Source organism: Pinus tabuliformis, chromosome 7 (genome assembly GCF_031772625.1).
Source record: "Pinus tabuliformis cultivar Carrire ecotype Pingquan chromosome 7, CPIR1, whole genome shotgun sequence".
Lineage (NCBI taxonomy): Eukaryota > Viridiplantae > Streptophyta > Pinopsida > Pinales > Pinaceae > Pinus > Pinus tabuliformis.
The window spans coordinates 2,079,163,799-2,079,172,850 of NC_142293.1; the positions used below are offsets into that span (position 1 = coordinate 2,079,163,799).

At 32.7% G+C, this 9,052-nt stretch overlaps 1 pseudogene; it reads right to left on the reverse strand.

The window, feature by feature from the left end:
* Positions 1 to 586: 586 nt before the first annotated feature.
* On the reverse strand, positions 587 to 1,634 carry LOC149256864 (uncharacterized; annotated as a pseudogene).
* Positions 1,635 to 9,052: the final 7,418 nt, after the last annotated feature.

The following is a 9,052-nucleotide window of genomic DNA, read 5'->3' on the forward strand; positions in this document are numbered from 1 at the left end:
TTAGTGGAAGTTAACCATCATCATCATAAAAAATCCAATTAACAATATACACACTGCTTATAATATTTCAGACTCCTGGCCTCTGTAATGCATTATACGACAAGTTATACGACAAGAAACGTTGGTCACCACCATGAAGGCTAACTCTCTTGCCTATTGAAAACCCATGTCATCAGTCTGTTGGTAACGTTTTCAGAAAAGTCAAAGGGAGAAATATTTCATGTTAGCTGCGTTAGGCTTGTGAGAGCTTACAATGTAAATAGTCAATAAACATGAAATTAAATCTCATCCCCTGAACTTTGCCAACTCGAGGAAACCTTGAAATAAATATGAATACCCAATAAGCATGAAATTTAATTTAACTCCAAACTTCACCAACACAAAAAAGATGAAAAGAATTACTCTCCTTTGCATAATCAATTGAAAGTGTTTTCTATTTGTGAAATGCACAATGAAGTCATTTATTGACCTATAGCAGCCACTGCTATATCTAGTAGCAGGAGCATCGGTACTAGACCTCAAAGAAAGCTGGAAAATGGACTTATTTATGTCTCAGAAGCTCCCATATGATGCTTCAATAAATCAATCATATATTGATCAGAATCGAAAAGAAAACAGAAAGCAGCCTAGCCAGTGCCATTATATGTACAAAGCTCAAAGAAAGGCCGGTACTAGCACTCATAATAGTAATACTAATCAATCCCCTATTCACTCTTCCATGCATACAGCAATAAAGAGAAGCCAGATGGGCTGCCGGTTTCAGTCTCCATGCTTGCCCATTGCAATACTGAAGAGCTTGAATTCGAAGAGGAAGAGGAAGAGGAGCTGCTCTTGAAGAAGGCCTTATCATGGCATGGAGTAGGGCACTGCAACACAGATGGTGGAATAGATTGACAGGGGACTGCAGCATTATTGCATTCCGAGTATTGTCCACTGTTTTATCTCCAGATGTCTGGAACATGAAGACAGCATGGCCATTGCTGGGATTGAAGAGCCAATTGTGCACATCCCAGAAGACTTGTATTGGGGTTCCATCAACCTCAATTGTCTGATTGCCTCTGAATTTCCACATCAAGTGCTTCACCTTCAACATCAACTGCTTGTCAACTCTCACGTACAATCTTGGCTCCTTGGATCTCCCTGTGTGGCATTCAATAACAATGTCATGAGCCTTGCCACTTTCACCAAACAAACCGTGCTTTTGTTGTGTAATATCTCTTCCCAAACACATGCTCTCTTCTAGACAACAATGTGGGCTCAGTTAATGGCTTCCTTGCATGGGTTTTCTTGTAGGCCTCCTCCTGCATATCTCCCAACAACAGTACTATCTCCTTTTCACATATCAGGGCCACGTAGAAGCCTTCCTGTGGCTCAGGCCCACACACATATTTAGCATTGCTCACATCCCAGAACACTTCCATCTTCTTCCCCTTGACATCAAAGCTCTTGGATCCGTGCTTCCTCCAGAAGGACCATGGCTTCATATCAACCTTGCACATATAATGGCAACTTGGGTCATTGACATGGACACTGAGGCCATGGCCCATTAGATTCTTGCACCATGTTATGGTCACAAATTTGCAGATTCCTGCCAGTTTGGTCTGATACAGGCAAGTTATCAGGTTCTGTGTCATTTTGCTACGAGAAGAAGAGGAGGACTTGTCTTTCAAGTGAGCACCTCCAGGTTCTCCAAACCAGAAGGAAATACTTCTGGCATTTTTTCAGATCCAGCTGCTTGTATGATTCTACGCAGAGATTTCAGCTATGCATTGTATATCTATCTGATTTCAACCATAAATATTCATTGTACAGCCATCAGAGACTTGGTGCCTCTATCAAAACCCAACCAGTTTTTGTCATCCAGCAGAGAATTCTTATTGGGCAACCCCAAATCAATGCTAAAACCGATCAGCAAGACACCCACGATAGGATCTTCATCCATTAGCCCAAATGAAATGGAGCCAAACGCCGAAACAAGCTCACCAAATAGGGAATTCAGCCACATTTTCAATCTGGGATCCTCCCAATTCATTGCCAAACCTTCCCTAGTACAGATAAGGCCTTTCCAGACCTTCATAGGCGGTATGAAGCTCAAGGGCAATGGATGGAACAATATACTTACGGAAAATGCAATAAAAAAGACAATCTCCACTCATGTGACAGAGAGTTTGGCCTGGATCGAACCTTAAAAATTCTGGGAAATGGGCCAAACAGATAAAGGTATCAAATAATAAAAAAGTCATACCGCTGTATCCAATTGCATACAAATCTGTACTAACAGATGGGACCTCGGGACAAGTTCATGAAGTTCCATACTTCATGAAATCTCGTGGCCCCTTTGTTATCTTCCTGGCAGCTACTCCACTCTCTTCTAAGAGCATTTAATATTGATGTATGTCGTCCAGTCATGAAGCACATGATGAGTGATTTTCTGTCTATTTTTCAGCATCAAAACAGAAAGAAATGTCACGGAGTCTATAGCTGGCCAGGAAGTTTTGCCATGCATGACTACATGCCAGATTTGTCTTTGCTTATGTTATTCATTTTATTGGGGAAATTTGTGCAGTACTATGCACATTTTTCAAAATCATGAAGTGACACTTATTTTGTTTGACTAGGTTGAGGAGCTGTTTCTTGAAAGGAAAGAATGATCAACTAATTATCATCTTAATTATGAAAATATGACTCCATAATTTACATTTATGTTATTTAAACATTTCCTCAAAAATTATATAATAAAAATGTTTTCTTCATTTTATAAATTAAAATACATCAATTCGTTTTATTTTTATTTTAAAAATCCATTTTTATTTATATTAAATTTAATTTTAAATATTTTTATAGAATAAAATATTAAAATTTTAATATATAAAAATAAAAAAATAAAATAAATGTGTGAAAATTGGAAAATAAACATTATTGCCATCTAACCTTTATGCTAAACCTTGGAATAATAAATAAAGTGACACATGATAGTAATTATAGACCAAAAAGTTGCCCCAAAAACATGCATACATGCTTCTAGTTATTCCCTTTAATTCCGAAAAAATTGTTGAACCATGAACAAGTTTTCTCATAATTTTGACTTTACCTTTATTTTGTTGGAAACTTTGATCATGTTATAATTTTCAACTACTCTATTTCTCACTCCAAAGTTTTATGAAATGACAAGTAGTTTGTTCAAAACTTTGAATATGTTATAGTTTTCATTTACTTTATATGTTATTTCCAAGTTTCTAATATAAGGTTACATGGTAATAGTGTTTACCTTACCCATAACTTTTACTTACTTTATTTTGTTAAGCCTAAATTTTTAGGAGAAGGTTACATGGTAAGTATTTTCCTTCCACTTTCATTGTCTTATATATTTGTTTTATTTTATTATTTAATAAGAAGTGAATTAATAGGATTTTATTTGATTATTATTTTTATAATAAAAAATTAAATTTTTGTTATAGTTGTTTTTTATTTTGAATGTTTTATTGAATTGATTTATTTTGAATATTTTAAATATTTTTGGCAAAAAATTATATTGAAAAAGTTTGGTGGACGTTTTTGGAATCAATTTGTTTAGTTCATCATGAGGACAAGATAAAGAATTAGATCATGCAGCTGGTTAAATAGGTAGACAAATCATTCTAACAGCTATAAAGAAACAACTATATTTGACTAGGTGAGGAAAAGGGGAAGAAATAATATATTTTAATTTAGACAAAGAATTAAAGATATATAAATAAACATTGATATTATTTTTAATTAATCTTAAACTAATTACAATTTTTTAAACTATAAATATATATATATATAATAAAAAATAAAAATAAAAATCCTAAAAATAACTTACTTGACTAAGAATAAGAAATACATAAATATATATAAATAAATAGATAGATTATAACATTCATAAATTGAGGTGAGACTAATTATTAAAATACAATAAACATTATCCTTATAAATATAACTTCCTAAGTCAAAATAGAAATATAAAATATTTAAGATTAATAAAATTATAATATATAAAATTATCAAATAAAAAATTAATTTAATTTAAATAATAGAATTAAAATATATAAATAACTATGTATATTATTTTCTTTTTAAACTAATTATAAACCGATTCAAGATAAGAATCTAATTTTTAGTTATAATTTAAATAAATATATAATGTTATATCTATATCTATATATATATATAATTGAGGCTAGGGATAGTTATTAAAACAATGAAAATATTATTCTTAAAGAGAATTGACTAAAAATAACTTTTTAGAGATGAAGGGGAAGAAAAATGAATCAAGATTAAAAATAAAATAAAGAGGGAGAATGAAAACAAAGGAGGATTAATAAACTCCAGGGCGAGAAATTAGAAGAAAATAGAAGAAAAGTGACAAAAATCGCAAGACCAAGTTGAAGAAAAAACTAAAACGAAAGGGAATAACTACTAATTTTGCATCCATTATCCCTATTATGATTACTTGACCTCCTCTAAATTTCAATGGCTTCCTTAAACTTAGGGTGATGAAAATGAGAAATCTTGGCAATAACCTTAGCTTCCTCAATGCATATATGATGCTTGGTCTCTCCAGTACTTGATATTGGTAGCATGTTTCTTAATCCTCTCATTAATAGACTAGTTAGTTTTGCCAATGTATTAGGTTCTACAAGAAATTAAGAAAAAAAAGAAACTAAGAAAATTTGAAAAGTTTTTTTTTGTAAAATTTTTATAATTGAAAATTTATAAAAATAAATAAATTATATATATATATATATATATATATATATAAATATATATATATATATATATATATGACTCTTCAAAGAGAGTAAAGACGTCAAGCCATGATATTGATAAATCATGGTATTAGTCTATGATATTGTAACAAAACCTATTTATAGGCTAGAAATCTTCCATAGTGAAATTTGCTTGTGAGCAAAAAAAGAATGAGTAAAAATGAGAAAGTGAGTGAGAAGACTCGCTTAACTTGAACTCAAGTTTATGTATTTAAAGTTGCTAATAAATTAAAGTGATTAATCCTTTCCCCCTGGTCTTTCCTATTGCTAGGTTTTCCATCTAAATATTGTGTATTGTTGGTAACTTTTATCATTTTTCTCTATTTTATTTTAAGTTCATTTTTTCCTTTCTTATTTTTTTTTTAGTTGTAGGTTCTTGTTGCAATTGGTGCATGCTAGGTCTATTAAATAATATGGACACAATTCCATTGAGTGATATGGAGAAGTTGAATAGGGCCAATTATTTCCTATGGAAATCAAAGATGGAAGATATATTGATTTTAAAGGATTAGTATTTGTTGATTGAGGGGGTGACAAACAAACAATCATCAATGGTAGATGAAGCCTAAAAATTGATAGACAGAAAAGACCGCTGCTACAATCCAACTGTACCTAGCAAACAATGTCTACTTCAATGTGGCTGGTGAAAGAAAACATAAGGATTATGGAAAAAACTACATGATTTGTTTGAGAAAAAAATAGCATCAAACAAAGTTCTCTTGATGAATAAGCTGTATAATCTCAAGATGGAGTGTGCTTTAGTTGGAGAGCATTTAAATGAATTTAAAATAATTACTAGTGAACTTTGTGAAAATTATTTTGGATGATGAAATTGAACCCATCCTACTTATGTTCTTCATGCCAAACAACTAGGAGAATTTGATAGTAGCTATGAGCACATTAACACCTACAAGGGCCCTAAAGTTTGATGATGTTAAAAATAGTTTAATGAAGAGGAGATGCAACACAAATCAATTATGGAAAGCCAGGGAGGAAAAGTTGTAGCCTTAGTCGATCATGGAATGAATATTGAACATGATAGAAAAGGGCATTCAAGATCAAGAGGTAGATCAAAATCAAGAACAAACAGACTTATTTGTTTTCATTGTGGAAAACTAGGACACAAAAAAGATAGTTTTGGGACTAGAAGGAAGAACATAAAGAATTAAAAGTTATTGACACAAATAAAAATCAAGTAGCACAAACAAAGTGAGACCACTGTTGTAGCTTCAAAAAGTGATGTTTTATTTACTATTTTAGTAGAAGAAACATGTTTATATACTTCTGACAATATTATTGATTGGGCACTTGACTCTAGGGAATCTCACCATGTGATAATTCTTGTTGCATATTAAGCCAATGATTATGGTAGAGTACATTTGGGAAACAATCACATCTATAAATAATAGGAGTAGGAGAGGTCTGAATCAAGATGGAAGATTCACAAAGTATCTTATTGAAACAAGTTAGGCATATTATAGAGGTGCATATGAGATTGATCTATGTGGGACAATTATATGATGAAGGTTGCTCCACAAGTTTTGGTAAAGGTGGTTGGAAAATTAGTAAAGGATCATTGGTCATGGCTAGAATATTCAATAGGAACCCTGCACAGATTGAGGGAAACAAAAAAAATATTAGATGTGGTTTTTGTTGCAAAAGAAGGAAACTCGATAGATTATGGCATAAGCGCTTGGGTCACGTCAATGAAAAGGACCTAAAATCTTGTTGGAAAAAATCCACTTCTAGGTTTGAAATCCTATGAACTTGACCTTTGTGAGCATTGTATATATGGTAGGTAACGAAGAGTTTCATTTATGAGAGGAAGCCATGAAAGGAAAACAAATCTATTATAATTAATACACTCTAATGTGTTTGGGCCAATTAATGTTAACTCTTTTGGAGGAGACCCATATTTTTTGATATTCATAGATGATACATCTAGGAATGTTTGGGCCTACCCCATGAAAAGAAAAGGTGAGGTGTTTGAGACATTTCAAAATTTTAATGTTGTTATTGGAAGAGAGACTAACAAACTACTCAAGTGTTTGAGGACAGATAACAGTGGAGAATATTTCTCCAATGCATTCAAGGATTATTGTAATAGGTTCAACATAAAACATGAGAATATTGTCCCTGGTACTCAACAAAATGGTACTGTAGAAAGGATGAATCACATTATCATAGAGAAGGTGAGGAGTATGTTGTCAAATTCTAGATTGGAAAAACACTTTTTGAAAAAAGTAGTAAGGATAGCTTGTTACCTCATCAATCAATCACCTACTACAAACCTAGATGGTGCCATTCTTAAAGAAGTTTGGACCAATAAGACAATAAATATTCTCACTTGAAATTTTTGGATGTGAAGCATTTATGCATGTTACCAAAGAGCATAAAACCAAGTTAGATGATAAATAAAAAAAATGCATTATTTTGGGATATGTAGATAGTGAGTATGATTACCATCTATGGGATCCAATTAAACACAAAATTGTTAGAAGCAAGGATGTTATATTTAATGAATTAGAGATGTATAAAAGGTCTACAGGTGATATGGAGGTCAAGAAAATTGTTGACAAGTTTGCAGAACAACAAGAAAATATCCCACCATTGCAAGAAATTGGGAAACCAATTCAAGAACATGATGGACAACAAGTGGAAAATTATGGACAACAATAAGAAGAAACCTTGTAGTAGTCATTACAAGAGATCCAACTGGGAAACAAACCATCATTTGGTTTGTAGATATACTAAGCCTCATAAGCCATCACAAAGGTATCCACCCTCAAATTATATATTTCAACTAATGAAGAAGGTGAACCTCATTATTTTCAAGAGGCTTGTAATGTGGGGACTAGCAAAGAGTGGAAGAAAGAAATGGAGGAAGAAATGGACTCCTATTGGAAAACAAAACTTGGGAGTTAGTAAAGATTCCAAAAGGAAGAAATTCCCTAGAAAACAAATGGGTAAGCATGAGGGTGAACAGAAGAAGGAAAGATACAAGTAAAGGCTAGTTGTGAAGGGATTTTCCCAAAATGAAGGTATTGACTTTATTGAAAATTTTTCACCTATTGTTAAGATGTCATCCATAAGAGTTATTCTTGGTCTTGTTGTTTCTTTAGATTTGGAATGTGAATAGTTAGATGTAAAGAAACCTTCCTTCATGGAGAATTGAAGGAGGATATTTATATGGAGAGATTAAAAGGATATAAAGTAAATGGTAAAGAAAACCTAGTTTGGAGGTTTAAAAAAGAGCCTCAATATGTTGAGATAGGTACCCCACTCACAATACATGAAATTTGATTCATTTATGGTGGGGCATGGTTTTAAAATACTAGACGATGATAAAATGTCTAGATTGGGAGTCATGACCAATAAAATCATATTATACTATTGTTATATGTGGATGACATGCTAATTGTTGGAAATGATAAAAACATGATCAATAGGTTGAAGAAGGATTTGGGCAGTCAATTTGAAATGAAGGATTTGGGTCTAGCACAAAAAATATTGGGCATGAGCATCATATGTGACAAAAAGAACAAAACATTGTGGCATTCACAAAAAAAAAATGATGAGAAGGTGTTAAACAAGTTCAACATGAAGGATGTCAAACTAGTTGGTACACCCCTAACATCCCACTTCAAACTCAATGTTGATTTGTGCCCTTGTGATGACAAGGAGAAAATGAGTAAAATCCCATATATTTCAATAATTGGAATCTTGATGTAATCCATGGTATGTACTTGACCATATATGATACACACATGAGAGTAGTGATCATATTCTTTGAAAATATAGGATAAACAACATTGGAAGCAATAAAATGGATTTTAAGATATCTCAAGGGTACTAGTCATTATTGTATGTGATTATGTAATAATAATAATGATATCCTTGAAAGTTATACATATGCAAGTATGGTTGGAGATTTAAGTCTTAGCCATATACAATTAATTGCTACAAAAAAATTCTTAATAAAATGTTGGGTGTGTGTTATATTCTTTCCATGACTACCCCATGTGTGGGGGTGGGTATGCAGGGCGCAACAGGGGTGGTATCCCCCCTGCACGGGGTCTGTGGCAGCGCCCAGAATTTTTTTGGACCCTATACTAGGTGGGTGACCTACTTATGGTTTTGTGCATGGATTTTGCACATGGTTTTGGGCATGATGGTTTTCTGTCCATGGTATTTGTAGATACGGTCAAGGGAACAAAGGTTATGTCCTAATCGAGGGTTAATTAATTGTGGTTTATGGATGA